At 39.4% G+C, this 16764-nt stretch overlaps 1 protein-coding gene across 1 annotated transcript in view; it reads left to right on the plus strand.

Annotated features, from left to right (window-relative positions):
* Positions 1-365: 365 nt before the first annotated feature.
* Positions 366-16764, plus strand: part of LHFPL1 (LHFPL tetraspan subfamily member 1) — a 111780-nt gene continuing 95381 nt past the window's right edge. The window contains exons 1-2 of the mRNA XM_087829271.1: positions 366-489; positions 6654-6719. The gene's annotated coding sequence lies outside the window, so the exon portion shown is untranslated. The remainder of the gene's footprint in view (positions 490-6653; positions 6720-16764) is intronic.

The following is a 16764-nucleotide window of genomic DNA, read 5'->3' on the forward strand; positions in this document are numbered from 1 at the left end:
ACAGACTGACGAATCTCAGAGGGAATGGGGGAGGGGGAATGGGTAGAGAATAACCAAAGAACTTATATGCAAATATGCATAACTCATGGACACAGATCATCGTGTGGTGAAGGCCTGGGGTGGGACGGGAACTGGGTGGAGTGGGGCATTGGAGGAAAAATGGGGGACATCTCTAATACTCTCAACAATAAATATTTTTTTAAAGCTGGGCTCAAATCCCTCCAATTATTGGCCGTTTTGACTTTAACAAGTCAACCTCTCTGTTATCCAGTTTTCTCACCTATAAAATGGAATGATAATTAACATATACTTTAATATGTTTTTACTTACTTCAGAAAGAGGAAGGGAGAGGGAGAGAGACAGAAACATCAGTGGAGTCATTGATTGGCTGCCTCTTGCACGCTCCTGCTGGGGATGGAGTCCGTAACCTGACCGGAATCGAACCTCAGTAACCTGACTGGAATCGAACCTCAATCTCCTGGATCATAGGTCAGTGCTCAACCACTGAGCCACACAGGTGAGGCTCATAATTAATATTAATCACAGCAAGTTTTGTGGGATTTAAGTGAGAAAATGCTTATAAAGTACAGAAAAGCTTCTAGAAAATGTTACTGCTATTGTTATACTTTTCACTATATTGTCTCCTGTTACTTCTTTTGAAAGTGTCACTATCCATTCTGTGAGGCAAAAGCTGGGACAGAAAGTGAAATGACTTACTCAGGACCACTCAGAGTCCATACAGACAGGATGGCGTTGGCTCTGGTGACGACAAGAGCTCCTCCTCAGGGCTCCAGCTCCCAGCTGCCTGTGTATGTTTTAAAGGACTCCATTGAAAACATATGTGCTGCTTTCCAACCCCCACCCCTTTTCTTTTTTCTTTTCTTTTCCTTTTTTTTTTTTTCTTTCTTTTCTTTAGGGAGGAGAAATGAAAACAGATGCTGTAAGACCAGGGGAGAAATCCCAGGAAAGTCTTGTTTTCAGTTAATTCTGTATATTTTATTGGCATGGTTTATGTCTTTCTCTCTATCCCCTCTGCACCTCTACTGCCTTCATCTGCACTTAAAGTGGCCCAGGTGAACCGAGCAGTCTGAAAGCAGCAGGGGCAGGAAAATTTCCCTGGGGTCTCCAGGTCCAGATTGCGATAGATTCCGTGTCCTTGGAGAGTGGCTTCCTTTTCTGCAGAGCTTGGAAAAAATATCTCATTCTCTTGGGTTTCACACAGTCTCAGGTTCCTTCCTTCAGATTTTCTGGGCCTCTGTTGGGGGTGAGGAACAGGCTGCACCCCTCAGCCCTGGTCTCCTCCCCCTCCCCCAAACACGCACTTCCTTTATAGCAGCTGCAGCTGCTGGGTCAGCCTGGGAACCCAAACCCCCTCCTCACACCCCTTTCCCCCAGGTAAAAATAAATAAAATGTCAGTGAGCTGATTGCTTTTTGGATTGCACCTCACCGATTTCTTCCTGTTTTGAGTTTTCTGGTTTCTTAGTGGGAAGTACAAACCTTGCCTTGACTGGCCTGGGTGTGATTTCCTTCTTTCTGGCTCCTGTCCCATTCTTCCCCCTACTCCCTCCTTTCCTGCCTTGACTCTCTTATCTTTTTAATTGGAATTTCTCAGTAGCAAAGGGTTTCCACCTTCTCCCAAATTAGTGCCTGGAAAGGATAGTGGAACAAAGTTTTCTGTAACCCAGCAATTGGAGCAGAGAAGTGGAAACTTCTCATCTATCTTTTACCCAAGACTTACTATGTGACTGTGAGCCATTCTCAGTGACAGTGCCATTTGGCTTTGAGAAGGGTGTATTAGTTACTATCAAGTTACCCCAAATAAGCTTACAAAAAGTGTGCTTGCTGTTCTACAAAATACCTTCAAAACAAATCTCTTAAAACTTTACCTGTGCCACCAAGCCCCTTCTCATAAACAGAGAATGTGAAAACAAACAATAAAAGATACTTGGAGGGAGGAGAGGGCGGCTTCCCCATATAGAAATTCTGTAGCTACCACTGGCTGTTCACATTATATTCTACTCTCTTTCTCAAGACTGCAAAAACAATACCAACATTTAACATCTTTGGAATGGACTGTGATGGTTGTAGAATTTTGCTGCTGTGTATAGGTCCCAGATTGTGGCCTAGACATATCAATCAGAATAACGACCTGGGTGGTGCTTTGGCAGTACTGTCTGTAATCATTATAAAACTATATAAAACAGTTAACTAACGTTGATCAAAATCCTTATGTAGTGTAAAACCCTATCCTATTCACCTGTTGTGTACTCGAGTGCTCCTCAGGTGGATCTGGAATGCATGGAAAACAGAATGGAATTTCCTCAAAAAATTAAAAATGGAATTGCCATTCGACACAGTGATCTCACTTCTAGGCATATATCCTAAGATCCCAGAAACACCAATTAGAAAGAATATATGCACCCCTGTGTTCATAGCAGCATCATTTACAATAGCTAAGATCTGGAAACAGCCAAAGTGCCCATCAGTAGATGAGTAGATAAAAAAGCTGTGGGACATTTACACCAAGGAATACTATGCAGCTATATAAAAGAAGGAAATCTTACCCTTTGGGGCAGCATGGAGGGACCTGGAAAGTATTATGCTAAACAAAGTAAACCAGTCAGAGAAAGACAAGTATCATATGATCTCACTCGTATGTGGAATCTAATGAACAAAATAAACTGATGAACAAAATAGAAACAGAGGCATGGATGCATAGAACAGATGTGACTGATCTCAGAGAGGAGGGGGTGGGGGGGGACAGGAAGAGATTAACCAAAGAACATATATGCATAGAAATGTAAATAAAACACTTTGTTTTAGGGCAACTGAATAACAGGGGCAATTGAGGAAGGAGTAGTAAAGTTCTGGTTGTCTAAGCAGAGTTAAGGGCTGGAAACCTTGTTCCTATCTTCTCTTGGGAGCAGACCTGAGAGACTTAGGGATTGTGAGTCTAACTTTTGGATGAAGGCAGGGGTAGATCCTGTCATAGAGAAGTTCACATGTAGTAGGGATGAGAAAAGTGCACAAAGAAGTATATTGGTTATGAGAATGGCCCTTGTGCCAGTGCCAGGACAGATGGATTCAACCAGGTTTTCCATTAACCAGTAGTGTGACCTTGAACTAGTCATCCCACCCTACCTAGTCATTGAAACACAGAGATAATAGTTCTACCTATCTCATGAAGACAATGAAATGAGTTCATACGTGTAAAGTGCCTGGCACATACTGAGAACTCAATTGAGAGGTACTATTTATTCAGTGCTTACTCTTTGCCAAACTCTGCGCTATGTGCTTTACATGCATTGTCTCCTTTACTTCTTACAACTACCATATAAAGTAGAAGCTATTATTATTATTACCCATTTTCCAGATGGTGAAACTGAGGATAAGAGAAGTTAAGATTATGATGGTAACTGAGTGTAGAAAGTGCTACAATACATAGGTGCAACAGGAATACAAAGATAGACATGTGTAACTCTGCCTGGGAAGATCTGGGGAAGGCGTAACAGAGGAGGACACATTTAAAGTGAGCTCTAGCCCAGCTGGGCGTGGCTCAGCGGTTGAGCATCGACCTAGGATCCAGGCGATCAGGGTTCGATTCCCGGTCAGGGCACATGCCCTGGTTGGGGGTTCCAGCCGATCAATGACTTTCTCATCATTGATGTTTCTATCTCTCTCTCTCTCTCCCTCCCCCTTCCTCTCTCTGAAATCAATAAAGATATATTTTTTAAAAATAAATAAATAAAGTGAGCTCTAAAGGATAAATAAGTGTTTATCAAGAGGGGCAGAGAGTATGCAAAGGAAAATGCATGGTAGTTGAGCATAGCTAGAGTGAAGATGTGGGAAGGGTAGGTACTGGCAAGAAATAGGCCTGAAGGTTGGCTGAAACCTGTTTGTGTATGACACACTAAGGAGTTTGGACTTTATAGAGAATCATCAAAGACATTGAAAGTCTGCATACAGGGAGGCAATTTAGGTGACTGATAACGAGGGTCTGTACTAACATAGTAGGGCGGAATAAGTTCACTTGCAATGTAGCCTCAACTGTCACCTCAAAAACTCACAATACGGTGCAGAAGACAGATCCCAAATCAAAGAAAAACCAACAGTTACAATACAATGTGGTATGCTCAGTGAGAGAGAGGCACACACAGGGTGCTGGAGAAGCACAGATGGCAGTCAAAAAAGGCTACTCATAAGAGGGGCAAAAAGAGTTATGCAAGCAAAGTAAGGATAGGAATAAGGTTGTCATTCCAGTAGTAGGCATAACATGAGCAAAGGTGCAGAGGTATGCAACAACATGGAATGTGGAAGGAGCCACAAGTATTTCAGTATTGATGGAGCAGAAAGTGCATCAAGAGAAAGGTTAGGAAAGTGGTAGGTGACAGGCTTAGGGAGAAAGGCAGAGGCTGAGTTTAGGGGGATTTTATATGTCATGCCAAGGAGTCTGGACTTAATCTAGTAGGTGAAGGGGAACCATTGAAATAATTTAATTAGGGATCTACCAGATGTACCGATGCACTTATTAGACTAGTAGTAGTATGGAGGGTGGGATTGGAAGGAATGAGATTAGTAGAGGCAAGACCAGAAGCAGAAAAACTTAGTATAAAATTACTGTAATAGTTTACACTAAAGATGATGAGTGACTCAACTAAAGCTTTCCAAATCTCAGTCTCTCGCCTCAATAATCTCCCTAGAGCTCCAGACTCCAGGGATGATAGAGAGGAGGGGAATGATTGGGAGAACTGAAAGTGGCAGAACTTGGTGACTGGTTTGATATGGTGGTTGAAGGAAAAGAGTTGAGGAGGATTCCCAGGTTTTTGGTCTTAATGATGAGTGAATTTTGGTTTCACCAACCCAGATAAAAAATGGAGAACAGATTCTGGAAGAAAAATGATGAGTTTAGTTTTGGACATCTTGAGTTCCAGATGGTTGTAGGGCATCCAAGTGGAGATATTCACTGGAGATTTTTTGATATATGGGTCTGGAGCTCCAGGGAGATGTCAAGGCAAGAGATTGAGATTTGGAAAGCATCAGCATATGAATGATGGTAAAAATCATCAGAGGGAATGAGATCACCTAGAAAGGAGATGCATTGTGAGAATAGAGGAAGGCCAAAGATAAAAACTTGGAGGACTATCAGTTAGCACTCAAGGGGCAGACAGAGGAGAAGGTCCAAGAAAGGTTGGTACTAGCCCTGGAGTATATATTTTAGGAACTGTGGCACTGAATGAGAAAGCCAAACATAGTAGCCTCAATCTTTCCTTCTTGGAACTTTCTAAAACTATTTTGTGGCCTACAGGATTGAGGATATTAAAATTTTTAAGATAGCATATTTTCTAACTTTTAATGTAGTACTTTTTTCTCAATATTGTTGCAAATTGCTTTACATCAATACTCATAAGAAAGTTTTCTGAATTCCTTAACTGAAAACCTGTTTAAGCAGAAAATTGTATTTATTTTCTTTGTCCCATTTACTTAAAATGCTTTTGAAGTATCATATTCCTTTTGACCCAGGAAGAGTTTCTTCCTTTTAGTTTGAACATATGTAAAGCATTAAGCACCAAGCACAGTTGTAAGGACCATAGTAGGTGACCAGCACAATTCAAGTGGCATTGCCTTGAATCCATTGTTTTTACCTAAATATGCACACTCTATCCTGTAGCTACAGGCACACACAAATAAGTTGGGTCTTTCTGAAATAGTGATGGCTCAATTTAAATCTTGCCTTTCAGGTTTTTGTTTTAATTTTTTTGGCACTGAAGGGCAAATTAGAAGAAGAAGGAAAAAAAAGGCTATGTAGATTCCAGGGACTGTTTCCTTTTAGATTATTACAGCATGTTAAAAACTGATCACAGTTGATATACAGCAGCTTGCCTCTCTGCAACATGCCTCAAATGCAAAAATCCTTGGTGATGGACGACTGTGGGTAAAAACATACATGCATCAGATTTCTTCCCTGATAGTTTCCAGACCCTATTTTAGTGGGTTTGGCTTTCAAGGCAAACTCTATTCGACAGCACAGAAGTAGCACTCAGTCATTTCCCCCACACTTGGCCTACATTCAGCAGGCGGGCCTGACTAGCTGCTTACATCCTCTCCCTCCTAAGGGAGAAGGGAAGTTAGAGAACTCCCTGGTGAGTGCTGAGTTGCCATCTGTGTATATGGTTTTATAGGAGAGAACCAAACTACTCTGCTTTCTCTCAACTTAATTGTAATAAAGCTCTGAAGAGATTCTCTGGTTGGATTACCTCAGAGAGAAGGAGAGAGTGGGAGAGAGAGAAAGGAGAGGGAGGAGAGACAGAGAATAAGGAAAAGGAAAAGGGGAGGAGGAGAGAGGAAGGAGGGGGAGAGAATATGAGAGAAAGAGAGGAGTATATGCATTGCCACTGACATGTACTACTTTCCTGTGTGTGCTTTTTATTTGTGATGGTTAATGCCCAGATGTGTCCTAAATCCCATGAAGCTATTTCCTTCCCAATGATGAGTTGTAGCAATCCAATCCAAATATAACCCTTGGTATTTTTCATGAGGAGAGGATAGAGTCCTTTGTTTCCTACATACCTTTTTTTGTTAGTACAATGTTAAGTTAAAAAAACAACTCTAGTCAATGTTCTAATAACCTACTCCTCCTTGCCTCCCCCTACAGAACTGCTGATCTTTGCTGCTCTGCAAGTAAGCTGTGCTCTCATCCAAGACAAGACTTCATCGATCAGTTAAGATAAACTTGTTATTCCCTTGCCAGTCTATAGCTAACACAAAAAACACATCAGCCTTCATCACCACCAAGTCCCTGTTGCTGTTGCCACTCTATTGACCTCTGTTCCAGAAGATGAGGGTAAGGGAAATTGTTTTTTTCATCCTTTGGCACCAAAAGAAAAGAAAAGGTAAGATAAAGAAAGGAAGGAACAGAAAAATAGAAAGGGAGAGAAGAGGAAAGAAAAAAAAAGAAAACTCCATAAAAACTATCCCTAGGCTCCACGCCTAGCTCATGTGGCTTTCCCTTCTTCTCTGCTCAGGAATTCACTAAACAAATGGTATTTCTTTGAGCCATAACCTTTCCATTTCCTACTGTGAGGTCAAGGAAAGTATATGATATAATGGAGAGAGGCCAGACATTGGAATCAGATCACCCTGGGTTCCAATTCCAGGAAGCAGCAGTGTCTGACTCAAAGAAACTCCCTTTCTTAAGCAGTTTGTGCTTGAGTCTCCTGTAGCAATGCCAATCCTTCTGAGCTGTATATATTTTTCTATTATTATGTGGTGCTTGTACTATCTCACTGGGAATCCACTTTCCTCGAATGTGTTTGGCTATGTCAGAAACGGAATCCAATCGACAAAGTATGTTGTTGCTTAACACAAATATATGGACACACACTTGTACACACACAATGTGTACATGGTAAACATTCCAAACCTAACAAAATAAATACAATAAAAAGTCTCTATCCCTCTTGCACAGCAGCTCTCCGTTCCTCTTCAAATGTTACTGCTGAACCACTGTTAACTACCCTTGTCTGACAGGTAAACTCTACCATGAAGAAGAGGTTGGTCCAAGTTGCTCCTGGTTTGTACAGGGTGCTGAAGTAGAGAGTCCTCAGTAGTTTAGGGTGGGAGGCATGAGGCCTTGGGCTCTAATAGGGATAATAGTCCTGAAAACAGGTAAGATGACAGGGTGGGAAGCATTACCTGCTTTATAGTTACACTTCCTTCAGGGTGTGACTCTTAGATCATGGAATGAAAGAATCCCATTGAAGGAAAAACCTGAGGTCCAAAAAAGGAAGGGCTTGTCCAAGGTCACACATACACACACCCATTTAGAGGCAGAGGTGGGATGCAAAGCCCTAGGTCTCCAGCTTCCTTTCCTAATTATTTTCCTAATTCTTCAGCACCTCCACCAGTGATACAAACCAGTCTAAGAACTCTGCTTCTGGCACCTTCCCTTTATCTATACAATGAGACTTACAGATCTCTTGGGTCCCTCAAAGGGAGTTTTCCTATTTCCTTCTCTTTTTAGTGGAGACACGACAGTTTGGGTGTCTAGAGAGAAAATTTTCAAACTCTAAAGTGATCTGAATCACCTGACCTTACTGTTAAACGTGCCACTCTCTCCCAGCTGTTTTGAATCTCAACGAATTCTCTCTCGCTTTGAGAAAGGTATAACACCCAATGGAATTTTTTGTATTTACACAATAACTTTTCTTCCAATGCAGCCCTATATCTATAGAGGAAAATATCATCTTTTCTTTTTATTTTTATTATAATGTTTCTGTTTGGTTATAACATTAATACACATTTATTAGCAAAATAAATATTATGGAAGAATACTGGGGGAAAAATAAATTAACATGCTGTTCTTAAAACCTTTTTGCCAACTGTCAAGGAAATCCCCACTCTGGGCACAAGAGGGAGCTTTTAGCTAAAATGAAAAAAAAAAAAAAAAAAAGGGCAGTTTAATGTAGGCTCTGTTTACCCTCTTTATTGTCTTTTCATTAAAAATTTAACTTTGTTATCTTTGAAAACCCATTAGTTAACTGATCATGGAATCATATAATGATAGAGCTGACAGGCTCCTTAATTATCATGACCTCTCCCCAGTGGTTGATATGGTTGCCTCCTCTTTTCTTTAAAGGTTTGTGATCTTTGGCTCCTGAGAGAATACTCTGTCCCTGGCTGTGTTCATAAGTTTTTGACCATTTCTCTTCCTTTGCTCTCCCCTTCCATGCGGATGCTTTTTGTCTTCTCATTCTGCAATATATACACACTTTCCTTGGCTGACCTTATCCATTCCCATGGTTTTAACTTCCATTATGTGCTCATTAATAAGTCGCCGTGCATATATCCTATTATTAAGTCTATGCCAAGGTTCAGGTTTATATATTTCCTTACTAATAGACAAGTCAAAGAATATAAAAGCTTCCCAAAGGGAAGGTCAGTTAGCCTGACCCAAGGGGCAGTAAATTTGAAAACTACAGAACAAGTTGGTTAGGGAGTCTCTGAGTTTTCAAGGTGCACAGTGAATCACCTTGGATGACTATAAGAACTGTGATATTATTGAAAAAGAAGAAAAAAGAAAAAATAGGGAAATCAACAACAACAAATACTTGAGAAGGTTCTCAACACTAGAGCACAACAAAAAGTATCACATAGAACTGAGTTGTCCAGTATAGAAGTCACTAGTCACAAGTGGCTATTGAGCATATGAAATGTGGCTGGCTTGAACTGAGATGTAAAGTAGGCAAAATACAGTTCATAGTTTTTATATTGATTCCAGAACAGCTCTGGATCATATGAAGTATTCAACAAATTTTAGCTGCTACTATTATTAGACCCTCAATTCTGGTCATTCCAAATTTTTTTATGTAATCCAAACCATTCAGGCATTTTGATGCTTCTCTACCTTTGTGAATGCTGTTTCTCCTGCTTGGAATGCTCTATCTTAAGTTCTTCACTTATTAAACTCTTACTCATCCTTCAAGACCCAGCTTAAATATCACCTGCTGTGTGAAGCTTCCTTATTTCCAGGGATAATTTTTTCCTCTGTACCATCGTGTATATACTGCTGCCATTGCAAAAATTATAGTACAGTTATGGTTGGTTGTGTTCGAGTCCCTTGTATCAATGCCAATGCTCCTGGGCTGTATATATTTTTCTATCATTATGTGGTACCAGTATTATCTCACTGGGAATCTACTTTTCTCAAATGTGTTAAGCTATGAAGGAAATGGGTTCCGATTGTGGCTTAATTTATGTGCTTCTTTCCTCCATTAAACTCTTAAACTCAATAGGGATAAGGGCTTGCCTGCTTCCTCCTGATATCTCCAGAATCTAGCACAACATTTGCCCCATAATAGGCACTCAATAAATATTTTCCAAACTGAAAACTGAATTATCTAATCAAACCACCTATCTTTACACGTGAGGAAATTAAAGTTCAGAGAAGTAATGGGGCTTTTGGGATAAGATCACGCTTTGGATCCCAGGGGACAAGGGACCTATACTCTTGCCCCTGAAAAAAACATGCAAAAAGCAACCACAGAATACAAGTGTAACTAGAAGTAGAACTTAGATTAACCCAGATCCTTCAGTTTCTCTACCTTGTGAGACAATATCATGAGAATGAACGCCAAACCCTGATACTGAACTAAGCATATGACCTGTATCAAAACTCCCACTAGTTTCTGATCTCAGGATGTTGTTCAAGAAAAAAAAAAAATTTCATTTATAACCCTTCTTTGGCTGGTTAGATAGCAGGACCTGCAAATGATTGTAGGGTCCAAAATTGATGTACCTTTGGTGGTAAAAATACTCTGAGTCAGATGACTTGGATGCTAGTTATTATTCCACTACTAACTTCTTAGTTAAGTTACTTAAAATTTCAGCAACCATTTTCACATCTGTAGAATGAGGGTGTTGGATCAGATGAAATCTAAAGTCTAAAAAATTCCCTGTGACTATAACGGGATTCTTTATAACCAATGGGACTCTCTTATTTTTAGAGCTTCTTAGAGTAAGCATACATTTCCCTTCGGAATGCCTTTGGTTTTCTTACATCTCTGAGATCAGCAATTAAACATGGAAATAACATCTCAGATTGAAATAGTGTTTGTAGATTACAAATTACTTTCACACGCAATATTTCTGTTTGTAAAGCCTTTGTGAGGAAAGTAGGCTTGTTTTTATACCAGTTTGCAGATATTGAGGGGTGATGGAGGAGGAGGAGAAGACAGAGTTAATATTTTATTGAGTGTGTCATATGTTGTTGTTAGAACTCTGCATGTACTACCATATTAAATTATTCTAGATGAGGATTCTAAAACTCCATAAGATTAAGTGACCAAGTGAGTAATTACAGAACCAGGTTAGATCTAAGTTGGCTCTAATTTCTGTGTTCTATACCAATCACTTATCTTCCTGCAATAGACTGTTTCCCTTGTTTTGTGCACCATCAAAATAAAGAATGAGTAAACATCTCTTATGACAGCCTTTCACATTGGGAAGGTAATACTTTTTACCCTTTTAACTTTCTCTTCTGGTCACAAAGCTAAAGTTGGCTCACATCATCTCATGAGAGCTAATTCTGCACACCTCTTCCTGACTCGCCACTCAATGACATCACTCTGGTGGCTTGAAATGGCCATGGTGGGAGATTTTTACACTGTGAATATATATATAGATGCTACAAATTAAGGCCTCCTTTCCCCTTAGGGAATCTGATGTTAAACATTTACAAGCACATGCCTGGTTCTGGAAGAAAGAGAGAAATACTTGAATCTTGTTCTGGATTCCATTGAATGAAGTGGTCACTTGTATTTGAGTAAAAGATAGCAGTGTAGACCACAGCATCTTCCTTAGTTGAAGAAAGGGAGCAGTTATTCCTCCTTTGCTATATTTCCAGATATACCTAGATTTGAAGAGAGCTGATAGAGCCAAGAAAGAATTTGCTATTCCAAATTGTTACTATTCTCCTTTCTGTTGGATTCTGAAAACTGCAAAGATCCAGGCTCTGATCCATTGTGGAATTGGCAAATATTTTTAGATAACCTGCTTCAAGCAATTTATATTGGTTTAGGGTGACAAGTGGTGAATGGTAATGCTTGTGTTTCTTGATGACCAATTCGTAGCTTTTGTCCCCCATCAGTGTACCTATACAAGGCATTATTTGGAAATATTTGCAATGTGTATTTATTGTCAGTAGTATATGAAAAAACTTACATTTTATAAATAATCACTCTGAGCATCTTTACTTGGTGTACACACTGTTCAGTCATCAGAATTCCTGTATGACCAGCTAATACACGTACTCCCATCTAAGGAGAACTCTATGTCTCTTACAGTATTTTAGAGCTGGAACAATCTCTGTCATTCTCTTGAGGAAAGGGATGATGGAATATCTAATCTGATAGTGCACAGCATTGATCACATGAACACTTCATAAAGTTCAGCTAACTGAGTTATGCTCATTTTAGTGAACTGAACTTCAGATTCCTCCAACAAACTACCCTAAACACACTCCCTGGAAACCAAAAGCCCTGTATCTCCCAAGGTAGCTTCAGTTCCAAGATTTCTGTCTGAATTTAAATCTTAATGCCAGAAAATGTGCCCTACTTTGTGGTTCATGAAAATATCATCACTACATACACTGAGAATGAGACTATTTTTCTGGAAAAAGAAAAAAAAAAACATCATTATTTATACATTTCATTAGGGTATTAGGTTTTGGAACTATTGTATGATCTGCATAAATGGGCAGAGCTCTTAAGCTGAACTGATGGAGACATGACAGAAACCAGAAGAAAGTCACTAGAGCTCAGGCCTCAGGCATATCTCTTCTCAGCAGCTCCCCCCACCCCTGAGGAGCTGTGTCCATGACCCATTCCAGAGGACATGCATGTCTATCCACATGTGTATCCTGAAGGGAAGGTTTCCTGTTGGACACAGGACAGGCAGTATCCACTAAACCCCTTCCTGCAAACCCAGCTGTCTGTTGCCATAGCTACAATACCTGAGCAGGTTTCCCTCAAGGCCTTGGCTGGGCCCAGGGCTTTGAAGGAGAGGCCAGGCAACTTAGCTTATGGCACAAGGAGAAGCCTAAGCAGAGGTGTTTGTGGGGGCGAGTTGAGAAAAATATCAAGAACAGGCACAGACGGATTGATTGAAGGAAAACTGAGTAGAACTCCCCTCTCCAGGAATTTCTGCAAGGGCAAAAGCATGAGGACAGAATGTTCTGAAAGAAGCTGATGGTGGGGCGCAAGGTCAGATGTGTTTGGTTGAAGGATAGCTAAACTAAGTCCCCTCCCCTGGGTGTTTCTCTGAAGATGGAAAACTGAGGACAGAACTTTTTGGAAGAGATCTACGTGATAAAAGGCAGAACCTATCAGAGAGGCTGTTTCTGGATAGGGAGACTGATTATCATATATGATTGTGATTCTCAAGGTTCTAAATAGACAGCAAATAAACTGCTTTTATTATATGGATTTTCTTTCCTATATTAAGGCAAACAGTCTTCAGCTCTTTCTGATTGTAAGCCACATTATGGGACCAATTTCTTTGTACTATCTTGCTTCCCTTCTGCTTCTCCTTTCTCTCTTTGTAGTTTAAAATATGGTCTCTGTACATCCAATCCCAAGGCTTGAGTGTATCAGCCACAAACACTCCTTAAACCAGATACTCAACAAATTTATAGATGCAAAGTTGAAGAATCTTGTATTGTTGTGGGGAAGAGAAGAGAAATAGAGTGCTAAATAGAGTAGAAAGAACAAGTATGGTACTAGAAAGAAGGTGACATGAGGTTGGAACCTGGCAAAGAAACTGACAAAACCCCAAGGCCCAGGGGAAGCTTAGGCTCTAGGTAAACATGAAAATTAATTCCAGTGATCTTTGAGGCTGAATGAGATAGCTCTGGGTTCTGGGGAATATGCTTAAATGCTTATCTGAAGGAAGAAAAGATTAAGAAGTCATCGCCAAAATTGCATCCAGCAATGTTTGTTTATCTACTAGTTGTCTGATCCATATAAGTGAATACTTATTGAAAGAAGAGGGGGAAAACTGTTACCAACAAAATTAATCCAAGTGATATTGGATTGTGGAAGAATTAGTTGTAGGGTCTATCCATATAAGTAGCCCCTCTCTTAAGAGGAAGAAGGAAAAAAAGCCACTCCCAAAATACATGAAGTGATGTTTGTTTCTAGACTGGTTATGTGTGTTATAAAATACTTGTAAGTAAATGCTTATCTGAAAGAGGAGGGAGACAAATGCTAATACCAAAATTAATTCCAGTTACATAGGATCCCAGGCAAGGTAGTGATGGGGCCTGAACAATGTAAGTAAATGCTGATTTATTTATTTATTTATTTATTTATTTATTTATTTATTTATTTATTTATTTTTTTAAAAACATATCTTTACTGATTTCAGAGAGAGGAAAGGAGGGGTAGAGAGAGAGATAGAAACATCAATGATGAGGGAGTCATTGATTGGCTGCCTAGCCCGCAACCCGGGCATGTGCCCTGACCAGGGATCGAACTCTGATCTCCTGGATCCTAGGTTGATGCTCAACCACTGAGCCACGCCCGGCCAGGCAGTAAATGCTGATTTAAAGGAAGAGGGGGAAAAATGTCATCCCGAATTAATTACAGTGACATTGGTTTCTGGAATAGTTATTAGTGTTGCCTGATTCATAGAAGTAAATGCTTACCTGAAGAAAGAGAGGGACAAAAGTCACCACCAAATACATGTTCAGATAAGCTGCATTATATACCACTTATTAAAAAGACCATGTGGATGTGGCTGGCATTGGCTTTTGTCCCAAAGTGCCATTTTGGTGATGAAAAATAAATAGAAGAATGAGAGAGTCTCCTCATACGATGAGAATACTGGGTGTGGTTGAGGCAAGCCATAGTAGACAAAAGTAGTAGAAGTCTTGTCTCCTAGTAGGCAGGGACTGGAAAGTAGTGGCAACAAGTTATCCTAAGTCATAATGGAAAAGAAAGAGGATGGCTAAAGTGGGCAGGAAACTCCAGCTACAATGGTAGAGGATGAGAAATCTGTCAGTAGATAGGAAATTCCAACTACAATAGAAAGCAAATCTGCTTTCTTAGTGGAAAGGAAAGTGGGCAATTGCACAGCCAGGGAATACTGATTGTGGATGAGCAAATCTTACAGTGGAAAGGGATGTGTGTAACTAGGAGAGGACAGAATATTGCAGGTAGCCAGGAATCACTGACCAGGTCTTCAAGCGGATACAATTGTGTACAGATGGCGGCCCCCGAACCATGATCTGCAAGGTTAACAATATAGAGGCAGAGTTCTTGAAGACTGGACTGTGAGACTTTTGAGAGAAGTGCCAGTGAGCTGTGGAACCTTCTATACCACTCCTAGTTGATAGCAGCAATAGAAAGATCAGAATCTGAATTGAAAGCCAAAGCTTTCCTCCAGATGGGTAAGACACCAAAAAGTAACTTAAATTCATTATAATGATTTTAGGGAGTATTTGGGGAGGGGGATTAGGAACTGTGTTTCATTGTTCTGAGCCTTAAGCTCCCATGAGATAGCAGTTGTATTGCACTAAAGGATAATATTCAGAGTCTTCTCAGTTATACCATGGTCTAGGCTTTTCTCATGATGGTAGAAGGATGGGATTGGAACACTAATAATACCAATGAACAGTTAATAAGCATTTTTCAATCCAGAGGTATTTTTCCTATCAGGAAGCATTTATGCATTCAATATTTTTTTTAGAAATGACAATACTAATCATATTTTAAGTGTAAACATTATTTTTAGAGGTTAAAATCAGTAAAAATCTGTCCCTGAAATTTATCTGAAACGGAATTCTTATGCCCTCCCTGACTTCTTAGTTAAGTATTTCATTATATAGCAAGTCAAACACATTTTTAGCTTTTTACAGAAAAATATCTCATATTTCCAAAAATAGGTAAGAAAAAAATCTCAGGAATAGCAGCTCCTTGGAATACCAGTGTTGGTATATTTAGCTAAAACATATTTTAAAGTATTTAAAGTGCTAATATATCTTAAACTTATTTCTCTTAAAGCATTTTTCAACTACAGCTAACTTGTGAAAACCTTTTAAGCTTTATCTTATAATTCCATAAAAAGATAGTGCTACTCAAAATCTATTTGGTAAGAACAGAGATATAGAGCTTCAAGAAAATTTTGAGGAGACAAGTTCAACGTTTTAAGTGATTTGATTTAGAGCATAGCTGGGGCTAGCCCAAATCTTGCATTCAGATAAATTCTCCTTCCATTATCCATATGGAGTGAACTATAAAGTACAGCTATAACACTGAACACTTAAAGTTTAGTAAGATATAAAATTTCCAGATGGAGTTGGCTATTTTGTTGGCACTGGTGTTAAGTAGCAGTATAAGTACAACTATAAAGTGGGACATTTCAACTTTAGCAAGATTTTAGAAGTTTTCTAGGTACAGCTTTTGTTGGCTTTGGTTTTCTGTGGTAAACCAGGTAATGGTGTTAACTGGCAGAATTTGTCTAAATTTTTGTGCATACTGTTTTCTGAAACAATTCTCTGCTGCTTAATTTGTTGAAAGCATAAGGAAACAGCATTTATAATACAAATAATGGAAGTGATGAGACTTCTCATGGACAGAAGCTGAGAAATGTGTTTTATTATGTCTTTCTCCTCCCACCCTCTCTCTCCCTTTCCCTCTCTTTCTTCCTTCCCCCCCCCCCTTGCAGGGTTCTGAATAATCCCTGAGTTGTTCATTATTTCTTAAGCAACTGGACTATTTCAGACCTGCTTAACTATATAAAATTATGTATATTTTGGGCTGCGTATTAGTATCTCATTGCTATAAAATGAAAAGATACCTGAAACAACATATTGTGTTTTTTTCTTTTTTAATTGTTTTCAGTTACAGTTTACATTCAATATTATTTTATATTAGTTTCAGGTGTACAGAACAGTGGTGAGAAAATCATATATTTTACAGAGTGATCCCCCTGATATTTCCAGCACCCAACTGGCATGATACATAGTTATTACAATATTATTGACAATATTTTCTATGTGGTATTTTATATCCCTATGACTATTTTGTATCTACTAATCTGTACATCTCAATCACTTCACCTTTAATATCTAGTACCCCAACCCCTGTTTCCTCTGGCAACCATCAGTCTGTTCTCTTATCTATGAATCTGTTTCTGTTTTGTTTACTCATTTATATTGTTCTTTAGATTCCATATATAAGTGAAATCATGTAGTATTTGTTTATCTC

The sequence above is a fragment of the Miniopterus natalensis genome, chromosome X (genome assembly GCF_054644295.1).
Source record: "Miniopterus natalensis isolate mMinNat1 chromosome X, mMinNat1.hap1, whole genome shotgun sequence".
Classification (NCBI taxonomy): Eukaryota; Metazoa; Chordata; class Mammalia; order Chiroptera; family Miniopteridae; genus Miniopterus; species Miniopterus natalensis.